The following is a 19,483-nucleotide window of genomic DNA, read 5'->3' on the forward strand; positions in this document are numbered from 1 at the left end:
GATAATATTATAGGTTGTTTTTAATAACTCTGTCAAGTCCATTCCTATATATCGCAATCGGTGATTCGGGGGTGACAACCCTTTATACATTGCGATATGAGAGTCTCGATAGGTGAACGTGATGTTATATAGGGTTGTTACTATAACTCGTTCAGGTCTGTGTATATACTCCTTTGCTCTTTGACTTAACCCATAACTTGATTTCCGCCAATATTATGTGACATCACATTGTAATGGTCTGTGGGTCCATATATATATATATCTATATATATATATATATATATATATATATATATATATATATATATATATATATATATATATATATATATATATATATATCGCAATCGGGGGTTTTGGGGTGATGGCATATAACCGAACTCGCCGATTTCAATATCGCCAATCCGATAGTGTATTCCTCTATATGTACACTATTCTCCGCTCTGATAGTGTATTCGAATACAACTATGATTTCCGCCTTTGATAGTGTAAATGCCTATATATGTGTGTTTGCGCCTCCGATAGTGTATTTGCTCCCGATAGTGTATTCTTTGGCATTCTTTGCCATACTTTGCTCCGATAGCTCACGATAGTGCATATACATAGATTATATACAGGTCTTCTCCTTTTACTCTTCTACATATATGTATTCTGCTCTTCTTTGGCTGACATACATTATTCCCGATAAGACTCTTCCTGAGCTCCAATAGATTTGTTTTCTCCGTTTGCTCCTCTGTTTGCTCGGTTTGCTCCTTTGTTTGCTCTATTTGCTCCTTTGATATGTTCTTCTTTGGCATATATATGTGACATATATATATGGCTCCTCTTGTAGCTCTGATTGTGGCTCGTCTTGCTCCAACGTGGCTCCTCTAGCTTGGCAATGTCTTTCAAAGACCTCCTATGATACCTTCATACCTTGATGGCTTCTACCTTTTCCAATATGCCTCTCTTGCTTTGATATTCTGCAATATGCTTTGATATGCCTCCTTTGTTAACTCCTCCGTTAACAGACTCTTGCTCATGGCTTGGCTATCCTGATGGCCTTGCTCCTGTCTCTTCATGGATCTGCTCTGCTTCCCCTTAGCTTCATATCATCATCTAGTATCTAGAATATTTCCATATTGACATCAATGACTACCTAGGTCAACAGAGCAGAGGTTTGTAGTATAAAAAGGTAATTAGTTTGATTATATTGATATGCTGAGAGTTATTTTGATTTTATTTGATTTTGTAGAGATGGATACATGGATTCAGTTTGAACATTATGAAACATGGTCCACTGTGATCAATTGAAAGTCGAAGCCTTTAGGGAAAGTGGTAGCTTGTTGAGTAGGGTGGTAGGGTGGTGAAATGGGGAGATTATATTCTCCTTTAGGTTGAATCTTGAGAACACTTCATTGCGGTAGGGTGGTGTCAGACAGGTTGGATCCTGTGCAAGGTGTTGGAGCATCCTTTCAGTCTGAGTTGATAAAACCAGGATGTTTGATATTCCTTCTAGTTGGAGCTTGTAAACCAAGGCGTTGGAGTTTCATTTCATTCGGAGATGATAAAACTAGGTAGTGGGAGCATCCTTTCGAGTTAGAGTTGGTAAACTAGGGAATTGGAGTGGAAGGATGAATGTGTAATAGCCCTGGTAGATATTCCATGTAAATAAAGTTAAAAAAGGAAAAATAATAACCAAGGTGATGGGACACGTATTCCAAGATGAGTGTTGGGAAAAACATCATAGTGTGGGTGTTCATTTGGTTTATTATGGCTAAGAAAATTGGCAAAGGCAATGGCAAAGGCTTGAAAATGCATGAGGCATTAATTGGAATTTTGTTTACGAAAATAATGGAAATTAGGAGAAAATGAGGGTGAAAGGTCACAAGTTTGAGGATAAAAATGAGGGAAAATAATGGAAAAATGAATAAAATAGAGACCTCATTAATAAGAAGGCTTATGAGGATGAGTGGATACTTTTTTTCAGTTCAGTTTTTGAGCTCTCTCTCTCACCCTTGGACACTTAGAAAATTCTTGGAGCACTATAGTATTGAATTAAGTATAGCAAAGGAAGGACCAAGAAGGAAAATGAAAGTAAATATCAATCAAGGAAGAACAACATCCAACAGCTACAAAACGATTATTTGAAGGTATAAATTTGCATGTGTGATTTCCTTGCTAGATTTTGCATGCATGGTACATGCATGTGTGTATTTGGTTCTCTTGTTGTTATTGGAATTGGTTTTTCTAGGTGTGATAGTGTTTTTCAGCCTTGCCTTTCCATTTCGAAATATCCATGGTCTGATGGGTTCACTTGTATTTGGTTGAGTTAGATTTTTAGATGGTTTCGAAACTCAATGAGGTGGTCTCTTAAAGAAAGAACACAAGGGATAGGAATCCCTGGATTAGAATGGGATTGCAGTAAAGCTAGATTTTGTGTGCCTATGTGGGCCTAGGAATCCTCGATTGGTATTTGGTAGGATATATGGTAAATCATGTAGGGTAGAGTCTTTATTAGGCCTAGGAATCCTCAACAATTGTATGGTGGGATATACAGTAAAGCTTAGAGACAAGGAGATAAGAAAATTCCTCAGAGTCTAGGTCGCGAAATCTACTGGAATCCATGCTTGTTTAGGGCCTAGTGATCCATTGGTGATTGCGGTAAAGCCTGATGAAACTCGGTTTGGTTTGGTTTTGAGTCCCATATTCATGCTTGGAATATGGCAAGAAGGTGATTGGCTGAAAGAAAGATTTGGTTCAACCAATCTATGGTCGGGTAGCTCGTGGAAGTCCCATACCTGGTTGGATTTTGTGTTCATTAGTAAGAGCTATTCTCCTTGGTATTTCATGTATAAATATACCAGTTTATATGTGATTATTATGGTTGTTAGATCCTTGTCATTTATGTTGGTTGTATGCTAGTTATGAGTATGTTTTATGACAGACTTGATGTATGGCTCTCATCATGTTTTGATTAGTAATTGAAAGAATAATGAATATTTGACCTAATAGATGATAATTCATCTATTTTGATAAGGCAACAATCCTTCTTTATGAATCTCAGATAAGTATGAGATCCCTATGCTCATATATGTTGTTAAGACTTGTAGATTACATATTTATGTCATGTTTGACTAAATGATTATCATGTCTAGTAGGGGTTCAATCAATCATTGATCATTTTTGTTGCATTAGTACCTTTGTTCCATTTTTATCTATCATTTACAGAAGTTTCATGAAGTTCTGGGTAGTGTCATGAGTCGTGGACATGAAAAAGTGGCATAGAATATGGGGTCATTGGCTTAGAACTAGCCAAAAAATTCCACATTTGATGGCATGCTTTGTTGTATGAGTAATTGGAAGGCCTCAATCACATACATGCTTGTCATGGGAGTGGATGGTAGTCCAGATCTGTGAAATGTCAACTTATCTCATGGGTTGGTAACCTGGAGGAGTTGGTTGGCTCCTAATGGTTATGTAGCATGTGTGGAAGGTTAGATTGGTTTGATTTTGTCGGTTCCACTTCCTTAATTGTACATGTGGAGTTGAATCACATCATAGTAGCCACTCATCACATGTTTACCCCATCAGATCAGTTAACTTGGGTAAATGTGGGAGGAGGGTGTTACAGAGTGGTATGAGTGCATGGTTCACCCCTTGGACTGGATGGGCAGTGTGTTGCTCATGCATACATGTCAATTGTTTATGTTTTATCAATGCTTGTGGTCTATGTGCATGTTGTGTATGCATGGTGGTGGTAATGGTTGTATTGGTATCACCATGTGAAAGTGGATGGTGTGTTTTTGGATGTGGTCGTCATGAAGCTATGATGGTTATGCATTGGTTATTCATGTCAGTGCTTGTATATTATTACGCATACATTGATATGGGTGTAGTTATCATGCATGAGGTCATTGTATGTGGTTAGTATGATCAGGTATTGATAAATAGATAGTGGTTAAACTAATGTTATATTCATATGTGATTATGATTATACATGTATCGTGCTAATCTGGTTGATCTTGTAGATGAGATATCCTCCCTTGAACTATACTGAGGTATGCTAATTATGTTATGTTTTGGTTTTAACTAACATGGTGTACTTCCAGGAACAATATCAAAACTGACTATAAAGATGGTAGACTAGAGTTCACGAGATTCTCCCTATGGGTCAAATGAGCAGTGTGGTGTTAGGAATTCTTCTAACTTAGCAGACACATTAAGAAGCTTGAAGGCAAGAATAAGAAGTTGCAAGGCATATAATGGTAGGATCATTTAGGAACATGAGAAACAAGCAAAAGTCAATGCAGTAATCCTTCAAAGTTTATCATAATTGTAGAGACAAGAACCGCTTAGGATCATCCATGGGTAGGAGGACAAAACTAATGGGGCATATGGTAGCAGATCTCATGGTGGGCATAGGTCAAATAGGGATGACATGATCAAAGATGGTAGGCTCTTGGATGCTCCAGATAGGAGAGGTGATGGGCACAAGTTCTATTCTAATTCTAGTTCTGGCAGGCACTATGACTGTCATCGTTATCATCCTTATAGGAGGAGTGACATGTGATATTTTCCAGATGAGTTCAAGAAAGTGAAACCACCTACCTTCGATGGATATTTTAAGAAATTGGAGGATGCAGAAGCAGGGCTACGTATGATGAAGAAATTATTTGAGTTGCATGAATACATAGAGAATATGAAGGCCATAATAGCTATCTTCAACCTCAAAGGGAAAGCAATCATCTCGTGGGAATATGTGAAGTGGTTTAGAGACATCATAATAGAATATTTGAGTTGGCATGAATTCAAGAGGCATTCCAAGGAGAAGTACTTGTCAGAGAGGCACTACAACAACGAATCTAAGGAATTCTATGAGCTAAAGATGGGAACAATGACAGATGAGGATTATACAACCAAGTTACCAGAGTTATTCAGGTATGCACCCTATCTTCAAGATGAGAAGGAAAAAATTCATAGATTTTTCAGTGGATTTCCATTAGCATTAAGAGATCAGACTGAGTATGATGTGCCTTGATCACTTGAGGAATTTATTGGGAAACTGAAGCATTTTTATGAGCAGTCAAAGCATAAGACGGAATCACAGCAGGTTTGTAAAGGGAAAGGCAAAGCTACAGGTAAATGGCAACCGAAAAGAATAAGGACTCAGGATGCAGGTGAGGAAGAAAATTTTTCACCTTAAAATAAGTTTAATGGGTCACAACATGGAGGGTAGCAGAATAAATTTGATGGTACAAGATGGTTGTAGTGTTGGACATGTGGAAAGGAGCATCTTAAGAGGTATTCTCAGCAGAATCAATGTGGTAATACTTAGATTTACAGTGCACAAGAAGCGTAGACAGTTAGGGATGTTGGGCAGAGCATTCTACATATTTATGTAGCATTAGATAACAAGCAAGGTGATCAACAGGAAACTGTTATCGATATGGATGGTAATATCTATGATAAAGTTATTTCATTTTGATTTAACCTAGATCTAATCATAATTATGTTAATCCTAACATGGTGGATAAGTGTGCTTTGAATAAAGAAGTGCATGCAGAATCATGGTTAGGGTAGTTGGATACAGGTACAAAGAAGTGAGTGTGGGTAAGGTCTTGTGCATTAGAGTTGAATGGTATGCCTACCTCGGCACATTTGAATGTATTATCATTGGGATAATATAGTATACTTTTGGGTATGGATTGGTTGTAACTTCATAGGACCAAAGTGGATTGTTATGAAAACACCATTGACTGTTTGGATGACAATGGAGAACAAAGAGTCTTGTAGGGTAAAAAGATGGAAACAATAGTTAGAATGGTGATGGTTATGCAGGCAAAGCACAGTCATAGAAAAGGGTGTGTGTTATTTGCAATACATATTTCTGGTGATAAAGGTAAGGATGTTGAGGATGCAGAGGTATTGATCAAGTACCTAATGTTGCAGTAGTTTTATGATGTGTTTCTGGCAGAGATTTCAAATTTTTCACCTCACAGAGAAGTGGACTTTTCCATTGAGTTAGTACCAGGGGAAGCACCAACATCGAAGGTGCCATACAATATGAGCACACCTGAGTTAGTAGAGTTGAAGTTGTAGTTGAAGGAAATTCTTGACAAGGGATACATTAGGCCAAGTGTATCGTCGTGGGGTGCATCGGTGTTGTTTGTGAAGAAGAAGGATGGTACTCTTAGGTTGTGCATTGATTACAGCCATTTGAATAAGGTGACCATCAAGAATGGGTATCCATTATCAAGAATTGATGACTTATTCAATCAATTGGAGGAAACAGTAGTTGTCTCAAAGATCGATCTAAAATTTGGATATCATCAGGTACGCACAAGGAAGAGGACATATACATGACAACTTTCCATACCAAGTATGGGAATTATGAGTTTGTTGTAGTTCCATTTGGTTTGACTAATGCTCTAACTACATTTATGTGCTTGATGAATAGTTTATTGCATAATTATCTAGAGAAGTTTGTTATTGTATTCATTGATGACATTTTGATATATTCTAAGAATGAGTAAGAGCATGTCGAACATGTAGTAACAACATTGAGATTGTCGAGAGAGCATCAGTTGTATGCTAAGCTCAGTAAATGTAGTTTCTTTCAGATAGAGGTGTATTACTTGGGACATGTTGTTTCTAAGGAAGGTATAGTAGTGGATCCAAAGAAGATAAGGGCTATCATGGAGTGGGCGACTCCTAGAAGTGTGGATGATGTAATATCATTCATAGGGTTAGAAAGTTATTACAGGAGGTCCATCAAGAACTTCTCTCACATTTCATACCCTATTACATCATTGCAGAGGAAAGGTAAGAAATTTGAATGGACAGAGGAGTTTCCAAAAGGTTTTGAGCAATTGAAGTATTTGTTGATGAATGCGACGATGTTAAAGATCGCATATCTGAACAAAGAAATTGTGGTGTGCACAGATGCTTTCAAGAGAGGACTTGGTGGAGTCCTTATGTAGGAAGGAGAGGTAGTATGTTATGAGTCACAAAAACTGACTGAGCATGAGCAGAATTATCTGACACGTGATCTTGAGTTGACAATGCTCATCCATGCATTGAATATGTGGAGACAATATCTTCTTGGTAGGAGGTTTTTATTTATGAACGATCACAGTGGATTGAGGTATCTATTTGACCAACCAAATCTGAATGTTAGGCAAGCTAGATGTTTGGCCATGATTAGTGAGTTTGAATTTGAGATAAGGTACATCTAGGGTAAGGAGAATAGGGTTGCAGATGCTCTTAGCAGGAGAGTATAGGTGAATCACATAGAAGTTATGAGTTCTTATGGGATAGACTTACAGGATCAAATATTAAAGCAAACACAATAGGATGGTAGGTACATGGAACTTATGCACAAGTTACAACAAGGTATAGGTGGTTAGGGTGTGGACTATCATCTTATAGAAGATGGTTTGGTCAGATTTAGGGATAGGATATATGTGTTGAATGATAGTGAGCTCAATAAGACTATCTTGCGAGAGCTTCATGAAAAACCGTATTCAGGTCACCTAGGATACTAGAAGACATTGACAGAAGTGAAGAAAATTTATCATTGATTGAATCTGAAGAAAAAAGTGGCAGAGTTTGTGGCTAGATTCTTAGACTATCAGCAAGTGAAAGCAGAGCGTAAGCACCCATGTGGACTACTACAATTGATTTTGATTCCAAAGTGGAAGTGGGAGGTCATTTCCATGGATTTCATCATAGTTTTTATGAGGACATCTATATAGCATGATTCCATCATGGTTGTGGTGGACAGGTTGACTAAGGTAGGACACTTCATTCTAGTGAAGTCTACTTATTCAGCTAGTGATGTGGCACAAGTATTCATCAGAGATTTAGTGAGGTCACATGGTGTTCCAAGAAAGATTATGTCAGAAAGGGATGCTAAGTTCACTTCCAACTTCTGGAAGGACTTGTTTGGAGGTTTGGGGATAGAGTTTTCCTTCAGCACAACTTATCATCTGCAGATAGATGGATAGATAGAGAGGGTTAATAGGATATTGGACATGTTGAGGATGTATGTGATGTATCACCAGAGGAGATCAAAGGCGTACCTTCTATTGGTTGATTTTGTTTATAAAATGGGTATCAGGAGTCACTAAGGATGAGTTTGTTTGAAGAACTATATGTGAGGAGTTGTAATACTCCCATTAGTTGGAGTGATCTAGTGAACAGGGTGTTGATTGGACCGGATATGTTGGCAGATATGGAACAAGAGATGTAGGTAATCAAGAAGAATCTAAAGGCATCACACGACAGGTAGAAAATTTATGCATATCAGAATAGGTTGTTTAAGGAGTTTCAAGTTGGGGAACAGGTGTATTTGCGCATCAAGCCCAAGAAGAGCTCCTTGAGGATTAGATCATTTTCCAAGCTGGCACCTTAGTTTTATGGATATTTAAATATTCTTGAAAGGATTGGACCAGTATCCTATCAACTTGTACTGCCTCCAATAGTAAAATTCCATGATGTTTCCCATGTGTCATTGCTTGAGAAGTATGTTAAAGATATTGTTCATGTGACTGACTGGTCTGTATTACAGGTGGATCCAAATGGAGAATTATAGTTGAAAACTCAGTGTATATTGAAAAGAAATATGCTCATGCTCTGGAACCGAGAAATCGAGCAGGTTAAAGTGCAGTGGATGCGCTTTGGGCCCAATGAATCTACATGGGAGATGGCAGATTAGATGCGAGCTATATATCCTTCTTTATTCGTTGGTTTAGCGACTTTTTTTGTATATGTACATATGTATATGGATGTAAATACCACCATGAGTTGTGCTATAGATCTCTAATAAGCGGTATGGGTGTCATGTTGTTATGGTTGTTATGGTAGTTATGTTGTTATGTGTCATGTTGGTTTGCTTCTCATCAAGTTGATCATTGTAAATACTACATCAAGCTAAGTTATAAAGCTCCATGGGTAGTATGTTTTTCTTATCAATAGTCTTGTTGGTTGAAGGTGTCATTGAACGCTAAGGATGGTGTTCCCCCAAGGGCGAGGGTTCTGTAACAGACCTGGTAAAAATTACATGTAAATAAAGTTAATAAAGGCAAAATAATAGCCAAGGTCATGGGACATGTATTCCAAGTTTTGTTTTGGGAAAAACATCTAGTGTGGGTGTTCATTTGGTTTATTATGGCTAAGGAAATTAAAAAAGGATTGAAAAGGCATGAGCCATTAATTGGAATTTTATTTATGAAAATGATGGAAATTAGGAGAAAAGGAAGGTGAAAGGTCACAAGTTGCATGTGAGGAGGAAAATGAAAATAATGGAAAAATGAAGAAAATAAAGGCCTCATTAATAAAAGGGCTTCTGAGGATCAGTGGGTACTTTTTGTCAATTCATTTTTGGAGCTCTCTCTCTCTTCTCTCTCTCACTCTTGGACACTTAGATCATTCTTGGAGAACTCTAGCATTGGATTAAGGAAAGCAAAGGAAGGACCAAGAAGGCAAAGGAAAGCAAAGATCAAGCAAGGAAGAGATGCATCCAACAGCTATAGTGGGATTATTTGCAGGTATCGATTTTCATGTGTGCTTTCCTTGTTAGATTTGGCATGCATGGTCCATGCATGTATGTTTTTTGTTCTCTTGATATCATTAGCATGGGTTTTCCAGGTGAGACAACGTTATTTAGACTTTCCTTTCCATTTCTGAATATCCATGGTGTGATGGGTTCTATTTTTTTGGTTGAGCTATATTTTCATATGGTTGCGAAACTGAGTGAGGTTGTCTGTGAAAGAAAGAACATAAGGCCTAGGAATCCCTGGATCAGACTAGTATTGTGGTAAATCCATATTTGTTGTGCCTTGATGGGCCTAGTAATCCTTGACCGATGAATGGCAGGATATATGGTAAAGCCTGCAGGTGTGTGCCCTCAATCAAACCTAAGAATCCTTTATCAGCGAATGGAGGGATATATGGTAAATCCTAGCGGGTGGACTTGTGATTAGGCCTAGGAATCCTCAACCGTGGTATAGAGGGATATATGCTAAATCCTAGAGACTAGGAGATAAGAAAATTCCTCATGATGTAGGTGGAGAAATCTGGCAAAATCCATGCTTGTTTAGGGCCTGGTGATCTTGTGGGGATTGCGGTAAAGCCTAAGGAAACTTGGTTTGGTTTGGTTTTGAGTCCCACATTCATTCTTGGAATATGGCATGGGGGTGATCGTTTGAAATAAATATTTGGTTCAGCTAATCTATGGTTAGGTGGTTTGTGGAAGTCCCATACCTGGTTGGCTTTTGCATTCATTAAAAAGAGCTCTTCTCCTTGGTATTTCATGTGTAAATATACAAGTTTATATGTGACTATTATGGTTATTATATCCTTTTTATTTTTGTTGGTTATATGTTGGTTATGAGTATGTTTTATGACAGAATTGATGTATGGATCTCATCATGTTTTTGTTCGTGATTGAAAGCATAATGAAAATATGACCTAAGAGATGATAATCCAGTTATTGTGATTAGGCAACAATTCTTCTTTATGAATAGTAGATAAGTATTAAACCTCTATGCTTAAATATTTTGTTAAGACCTATAGATTATGTTGGGTGTGGAGCCTTATTATCTAATTTATTCAAAGGTATCACCTAATTGAACCCCAATTCATAATGTGGCTACAATGCCGCCCATAAATGTGCACCGCCAGGGGGGTGCGGGGGGGTGGGCGCGACGATGATTATTTGGAGCCCCCCTCAGTAGGGGATCGGGAGCAACACCCTCGAAGCTAAAAATAGATTTAAATTTTCCTTGTAAAATGTGTAATTTCGTATTCAATAGGGGTCGTTCATTAGGTGGAGATCTGACGGTAGAAGTTATGTTTAATTTAGGGTTTTTTTCCCTAGAAGGCAACCCCTCGCTATATATGAGGGAATTGTATTGCAACTATATATATGTATTCTGAGCGAGAAAGAGAGAGGAGATTGTGTGAGAGAAAAGATGAAATTACAGCAGATCTGTTGTAGGTTGTATCTCTTCATTTTTTTGGATAACATAAAAGGAAGGATTGGTTGTTTCTCCATGGATGTAGCCCAAATTGGGTGAACCATGTATATCTGTGTCTCTCTTGTTTTATGTGTTTTCTGTGTTTATATTTCTAAAATATATTTTATGTGTTCCATTGCTCTGTAATATATAATTATCTAACAACTGGTATCAGAGTTGAAGGTCTATTTAGCTGATAAACTCATAGGAGAGAAGGGTTCCTGGTTTGAGTGGGAGCAATGGTAGAAGATGGTAGGTTTAGGGTTGAAAAAATTGACCACCAAAACTACCAGCTGTGGAAGATGCAGATGGAAAATTACTTATATCATAAATATTTGTATCTACCATTGAGCAGAAAGACAAAGAAGCTGAAAAGTATGACAGACAGAGAATGGGATATTCTGAATAGAAAGGCACTTGGAATAATATGGGTGTGCGTAGCGGCATCGATAGCCTTTAATATTTCAAAGGAAATGACAACATAGGGGTTAATGTCGATATTGGCCAAACTATGAAAAACCCTCAGCCTCAAATAAGGTATTTCTTATGAAGCATTTATTTAATATGAAAATTTCAAAAGGTGGATCTATTGCTGATCATTTAAATGAATTTAATGTAGTTACCAGTTAGTTAAGTTCTGTAGGGGTAAATTTTGATGATGAAGTTAGGGCTCTGTTATTTCTATGGTCATTGCTAGAAAGTTGGAATGGTTTAGTTATGGCCATTAGTAACTTTGTCTCTAAATCTATACTTTAAAGTTTGATGATGTTGTCGGTGCAATCCTTAGAGAGGAAATGCGACGGGAAAGCTCCAGTGAGACATCAGGTAATGCCTTGACTGCAGAGACTATGGGAAGAAAAATGGAAAGAGGAAAGAGCCTAGGTTATCACAGTAAGTCAAGGAAAGGAAGATCCAAGTCCAAATCGGGGATAGTGTGCTGGAAATGTGGGAAGAAATGACACCTGAAGAGAGACTGCAAGTCTTGGAAGGGAAAAGAAGGAGACATGTAGCAAGAAAACAATCATGAAGAAAATGTGACAGATGATATGTTGCTAGATGCTTTGTTTCATTCATTAGAAAATATTATTGATGCCTAGGTGGTAGATTCAGGGGCTTCATTCCATGCCACACCTAATAGGAAACATTTTCATGATTATGTTCATGGAGAATTTGGACAGGTTCAATTGGGTGATGATAAACCTCGTAAAATCATTGGAATGGGTACATTTTTCATAAAACAACAAAATGAAAATCAATGGTTGTTGAAGGAGGTAAGGCATGTTACAGATCTGAAGAAAAATCTAATTTCAACAGGGAAGTTGGGAGGTGAAGGCTGTGTAACTACTTTTACAGATAAAACTTGGAAGGTCACTAAAGGAGCCCTGGTAATAGCAAAAGGAGAAAAGGTTGGTACATTGTATTTATGCAATGGTATTTCTAATTATGTTAATGCTTTAACCTCTACAGGAGAAGATACGACATTGTGTCATCATAGGCTCGGGCATGTGAGTGAGTAGGGGATGCAGATTCTTCACTCAAGAATTTTGTTGCTAGGTTTGAATCATGTTTATTTATAATTTTGTGAGAATTGTGTTTATGGAAAATAGAAGAGAGTCAGATTCCTCAGAGTTGGGAAAGAAAACAAGAGAGAAAAAATAGAGCTTGTGCATACAAATGTATGGGGACCTTCTCATGTATCATCTCTCAGTGGCTCTCATTATTATTTCACTTTTATTGATGATGGAATTAGAAAAACCTGAGTTTATTGTAATCCAAATAAATATGATGTATTTGATACTTTCAAGAAATGGAAAGCTTTGGTTGAAAATGGGACAGGAAAAAGGTTAAAGTGTCTCAGATCAGACAATGGAGGTGAATATTGCAGCAAAGAGTTTGACAGGAACTGTTCATAGAATGGAATTCACCGAGAGAAGACAATTCTAGGAACACCACAAGAAAATGGTGTGCTAGAAAGGATGAACAGGATAATCATGGAGAGTGAAAGGTGCATGAGATTGCATGCAGGATTTCCTTTACAATTTTGGACAGATGTTGTAGATATTGTGTTTATATAATAAACAGAGGGCCTTCAAGTTCCTTGGACGGTGGTATTCTAGAGGAGGCATTGACAGGTAAAAAGGTAAACTACTCATTTTCAAATACTTTTGGTTGTGAAGCCTTTGTCCACATTAATAAAGGAAATAGAACAAAACTTGAGGCAAAATCAAAGAAATGTACCTTTATTGTATATGGTGTTAATGATATTCATTATTGCTTTTATGATTATGAAAAACAAAAAATCATTAGGAGCAAAGATGGCATATTCAATGAAAAGGTTTTGTATAAGGATTAGATGCAGGAAAATAAATAAGAAAAAGAAAACAGAGAATACATAGTGCTTGATGAGATCACATAAAAAGTGAAGGTGCCTCAAAATCATAATGATCAACATCCAGAACAATAATAACAACCACAACAGCAACAAGCAACCTAAAGCACCTGAAAGTGGTGTTAGAAGATCTACCAAGATAAGTAGACCCCCTGAACGATACTCTCCTTCATTATAATATGTATTGTTGACTGATTCTAGTGAACTAGAATGTTATGAAGAAGTAGTGAAGGTAGAAACCAAGAAGAAGTGGGAGCAAACCATGAAAGAAGAGATGGACTCCTTAGTACATAAGCAGGCTTGGGACTTAGTCAGGTTGCCTGCAGGTAAAACAACATTGTAGAATAAATGATTTTATAGGTTGAAGAAAGAAGATGGAGGTAGAAAAAGGTATAAAGCTAGACTTGTGGTGAAGGGGTTTGCATAGAAAAGGGGTATAGACTTTGATGAGATATATTCTCATGTTGTTAAAATGACTTTAATCATAATTATTTTAAGTCTAGTAGCAGCTGAAGATTTACATCTTGAGAAGTTAGATGTCAAGATGGCCTTTCTCCACGGGGATTTGGAGGAAGAGATATATATGCAGCAGCCACAAGGATATGAGGTAAAAGGGAAGGAGAAACTAGTGTGTAGGTTGAAGAAGATCTTGTATGGATTAAAATAGGCTCCAAGGGAGTGGTATCTAAAATTTGACAGGTTTATGTCTAAACAAGGTTATACTAGATGTCGCTTTGATCATTGTGTTTATCTCAAAAAGAAAAATGATGGCAACTATATTATATTGTTATTGTATGTAGATGACATGCTTGTTGCAGGTTTTAACATGCAAGAAATAAATGTGCTCAAAAGAAAATTAGAAAACTCATTTGCAATGAAGGATTTGGGTGCTCCAAAACAAATCCTTGGTATGAGAATAACTAGAGACAAGAAGAATCTCAAATATACATTGTCTCAGAGTGAGTACATACAAAACGTGTTGAAAATATTTAATATGCAGAATGAAAAACCAGTTAGTATACCTTTGGCTAGCCATTTCAAACTATGTAAGGAGGTGTGTCCCAAGACTCATGGAAGAAATGGATTATATGTCTAAATTTCCATATGCATCAACAGTTGGAAGCTTAATGTATGAAATGGTCTACATGAGGCTTGATATTGCACATGCAGCGGGAGTTGTAAGCAGGCACATGAACAATCGAGGAAACAAAAATTGGATGGCGGTGAAGTGGATTCTTAGGTATTTGAGAGGTACCACAAATCAAGCATTATTCTTTGGTGGTTCAAACATTTCTCTACAGGGATATGTTGATGCAGATATGGCAGGTGATAGAGATCACAAGAGGAGCACAACAGCGTATGTGTTTATTGTACGTGGAACAACTATCAGTGGGGTTTCAAAATTGCAAAGTGTTGTTGTTTTCTCAATGACAGAAGCAGGGTATGTTGCTGCTAGAGATGCTAGTAAAGAAATTATTTGGTTACAAAGGTTTCCGGATGAATTTGTTAAGAAGGAGTTGGGAAGGTTATACAGTGACAGCCTAAGTGCCATACGTCTTGCAAAGAACTCTGCATTTCATTCCAAGACTAAACATATATAGCTCAAGTACCATTTCATATGATCAATGTTGGAAGATGGAAAGTTGAAGCTGGAAAGATACACACTAGCCAAAATCCTGCAAATATCTTAACAAAAGTTGTAATCAGGGAGAAATTGATATTCTTCTCGGTTTCAATTGGTCTTCAAGTATGATGATGAAGATGAGAAACATCTGATAAACTTGGAAGAGGAATATTCAACCCTAGGACAGAGAGACGAGGTGAACGTGGATGAAGAGCTAGGGTTTCAGGCTTCTAAAAGTGTTGAACTCCATGGAAGGGTGCAAATGGGGGAGCTCCACTCCCTCCTACAGGCAAGTCGTGGCCAACTGAGGTAAGAAACCATTAGAAACTGTTAGAGGTCCTTCATGAGAAGGAGAAAGGAACATGGAAGAGGAGCAAGATTTAACCAAATCAAGGGAGAATAATAGCACAAAATAAAATGACAAAGAATACAAGGAACAAGGAGAAAAAAACAAAGCACAAAAGGGGCCATGTAAACCCAAGGCTGAGGTCACACCCAAAGTAGTTTTAAATGATCCTGCTTTGCGGGTGCACAGAGACCACATGTGAACCTATGCTATCATTTGTAAATTCATGGGATTATGGCCCACTGAAAATGCATTACAAACGTGGATTAAATACCATTAGAAACCAAAAGGAAGCATAGATCTACATCTTGGGTCAAAAGGTTTCTTCACTGTCGTGTTTACAAATATTGAGGACAAAGACAGGGTGTTTGAAGGAGGGCCCTACTTCTATGCAGTAGCAGGCCTCTACATGTAGCCGTGGATGATGAATTTTGTCTCGAAGCAAGAGAATTTCACTTCGGTCTCGGTCTGGGTAAGACTCTAGTCCCTACCTCTTGATTACTGGCAAACAGAATCATTATCTGCCATAGGAAACAAATTAGGGTGTTTTGTCAAAGCTTCTGAGGCCACCAGAAGGGGAAAATACACTTCCTTCGCACGAATATGTGTGGATATGGATCTCTCTAGAGCTCTACTAGATGAGGTCATCTTGGAAGTTTTTGATGAAGAATGGGTGCAAACAGTAGATTATGAACATATTCCTTTCAGATGTCGCAAGTGCCATGAGCATGGGCACCTATTTAAGGACTTCCCTCTCAGTAAAAAAGAGAATAGAAGTAAAGCTACCACAATGAAAGATACTGAAAGATTTCACAAAGTGGGATATAGAGGAAAAGGGGGCAAAAGGGGGCCAAAGCAACATCAAACAGAAGGGAAACAGGCCAGTCTGAACAGGTTCCAAGTACTCGAAGAAGAAGAAGAGATAACAAAAGTAGATCAGGTAATGGAAGGAAGCCCAGTGGATAAGGAGAAAGAAAAAGATAGTGAACAAACACAAGATATAGATAAACAGAAAGAGACTATGCTGAGTGATGGAGAACCAGATATGGACCAAGAAATGACCCAAAGTGGCATGGAAATGGAGGATCATGAACTGTAGGAGATTCTTGATAGAGAACACCTAGATCTGGAAGGGTTCTTGAAACAGGGGACCATGGGAGGGGTAGACTCATTACCTCAAGAAGAGTTCAACAAAGTACAACAGTTGGTCCTATGGAAAACTCTGGCTAAAGGGCTAGAAAGGCAAAGAAACAATGAAAGGCAAGGCAACGAAGGTGTGAAAACTATGAAAACCACACCAGGATTAGCACCTATAAACCCATGAAAGAAAAGAGGCAGAAAAAAGCAGAACGAGTTATTGATGGAATGTGGAAAGCTAATGATAGATTCAAGTAAGATGAAAGACCTAACTAGCTACTCCTTTACAAATCTTTAATAATGAAGTTCACATCTTGGAATATCAGAGGTCTAGGTAGTAAAAGAAAACAAAGAATACTTAGCAATAGAATGAAACAAGAAGCTCTGGATATGATCTTTATCCAAGAAATTAAATGTTCCATTCAAAAAATAAAAGAAATTCACATCAAATGGCTCAATAGATTTGAGTTTATAGAATTCAAAGCAGATAATATAGCAGGAGGCATACTCACTCTTTGGAACCCCAAAAAGATTGGCATAATAGATGCTGAGGCATCTAGGAATTATTTATCAGTGGTTATTCAGCCTGTGGGAGATAGGGAGACTTATCTGGTCACGAATGTTTATGGCCCTCAAAGAATGGATGATAAACTCAGGTTTCTAGATTCTCTTGTGGATCTAAGAGACAGACATGTAGGAGTACCATGGATCATGGGTGGGGACTTCAACATGATCAAATCACTTTTGGAGAAAAAAGGGGGAACCAGAACTTTAAGCAAAGACTCTTCAACATTTCAAACTTTTATAGATAATATGAAGCTAGTTGACACTGATATGAGTAATGGTCTCTTTACTTGGAACAATAAAAGAGGAGGAGAGTCTCAAGTAGCCTCAAAGTTAGAAAGATTCATAATCTCAAAGGACCTTATGCTCACTGACAAGGAAATGAAAACGAGAATTCTCCCTTTTTGAGGCTCGGACCATTGGCCTGTTCAACTTGAGGTTCAGGGCATTGGTACCCCCAAGAATAGACCTTTTAGATTTGAGAATATCTAGCTTACCCACCCAGATTTCATCAGCAACATTACAAAATGGTGGATAGAAGATCAAAATACTCAGGGTACAAGAATGTTCCTAGTACACAAAAGACTAAAGCACATCAAGCTTAGACTTAAATACTGGAACAAGAATGAATTTGGCAAAAAGCCGTTGAAGATAAAATGCAGGAACTCAATCAAGCCCTTATCATGGATGGCTTTGATAAAGTCAGAAATGCTCAAGTCACCAAACATCATCAAATCTGGGAGAATTTATGTAAACAAGAGGAATATTTTGGAGACAAAAATCTAGAGTTCAATGGCTAAAAGAAGGGGAGCGAAACACTAGATTTTTCCACAGTTCCACCATGGCGAACAGATCTCATAATAGGATCTCTTCGATCAAGGACGAGGGAGGTCATCTACTTTATTCCCATGAAGATATAAAAGCTATGTTAGTTCAGCACTTTCGAGGTATAGCAAAGGAAACCATTTCAGACGAAGATCATTTTATTAGGGACTTAACAAGGCATATACCTAGGTTGGTAACTAGAGAGGATAATTTCAATCTTAATAGGTCAGTGACTGAAGAGGAGGTTAGTGAGGTCATCAAAGAAATGCAGAATGGTAAAGCGCTAGGCCTTGATGGTTTCAATGTGAATTTCTTTAAAGCTTATTGGAACATTATTAAATAAGATATCCTGAATTTAATGGAATATTCCAGGATGAATAGAACCATTTTGAAGGTGCTCAATACTTCCTTCATCTCCCTGATCCCCAAACAGGATAATGCTCAAACTTCATATAGGTTTAGACCCATAGCTTTTTGCAATGTGGTATACAAGATAATATCCAAGGTTTTTGCCAATAGACTCAAACCACTTCTTCAAACTCTAGTTTCTGTGGAGCAATCTGGTTATGTGGAGGGCAGACAAATTCTCAATAACATCATTCAAGCACATGAGGTGGTGCACTCATTATCAAGCGATAGGAAGGATGGAATGATAATGCAATTGGACCTAGCCAAAGTTTACGATAAGTTGAATTGGACCTATATCAGGAAGGTCCTTATAGCCTTTGTGTTTGATCATAACTGGGTTAGATGGGTCATGGCCCTGGTAACTTCTTCTATCTTTTCAATTCTGGTTAATGGTTCTCCTTCCAACACTTTTACTCCTTCAAGAGGCCTCAGGCAGGGAGATCCGCTCTCTCTCCCTTTCTTTTCATCCTCATGATGGAAGGACTTGGTCGGTCTATCAAGCATGCGAAAGAATTTGGTAATATCAAGGGTCTCCAACTTTCTGAGACTGGACAGGCTTTGACCCATCAACAATTTGTTGATGATACTATGCTGCAGGGAATCCCCACGGTCAAAGAAGCACTAGCGTATAAACAAATCCTGTGTGACTTTGCCATGGCTACAGGTATGGAAGTTAATCTCTCCAAATATAATATTTTTTTCTTTAATACCAATATTGCCATTCAGAGAAATATCTCCATAATTCTGGGCTTTCAAAGGGATGTCCTTCCTTCCAAATATTTGGGAGTTCCTCTAACTAATAAACCTTTGCACAAGAGCATTTGGGAGCTAGTGATTAATAAGATGCAGGATAAAATCAGGAAATGGACTATTAGATCTTTAAGCTTGGCTAGTCGATTAGTGCTTACAAAAGTTGTTCTTCAATCAATCCCCGTCTCCATGCTATCAGCCCTTCCAGCTCCAAAAGGAGTTTTGCAGCAATTTAGAACCATTCAAAGATAATTTCTTTGGGGTAAGGGGGAGGAGAGAAAGAAATGGGCCTTGGTAGCATAGGATACGATTTTCAATCCTAAAAACCATGGGGGTCTTGGATTGGATGATCCAAAAGTACTAAGCAAAGTTTTAGGGGCAAAATTATGGTGGCGTTGGGTAAAAGACCCAAAGGCTCAGTGGGCTAGTATCTAGAAAGA

The sequence above is a fragment of the Pinus tabuliformis genome, chromosome X, assembly GCF_031772625.1.
Source record: "Pinus tabuliformis cultivar Carrire ecotype Pingquan chromosome X, CPIR1, whole genome shotgun sequence".
NCBI classification, from domain to species: Eukaryota; Viridiplantae; Streptophyta; class Pinopsida; order Pinales; family Pinaceae; genus Pinus; species Pinus tabuliformis.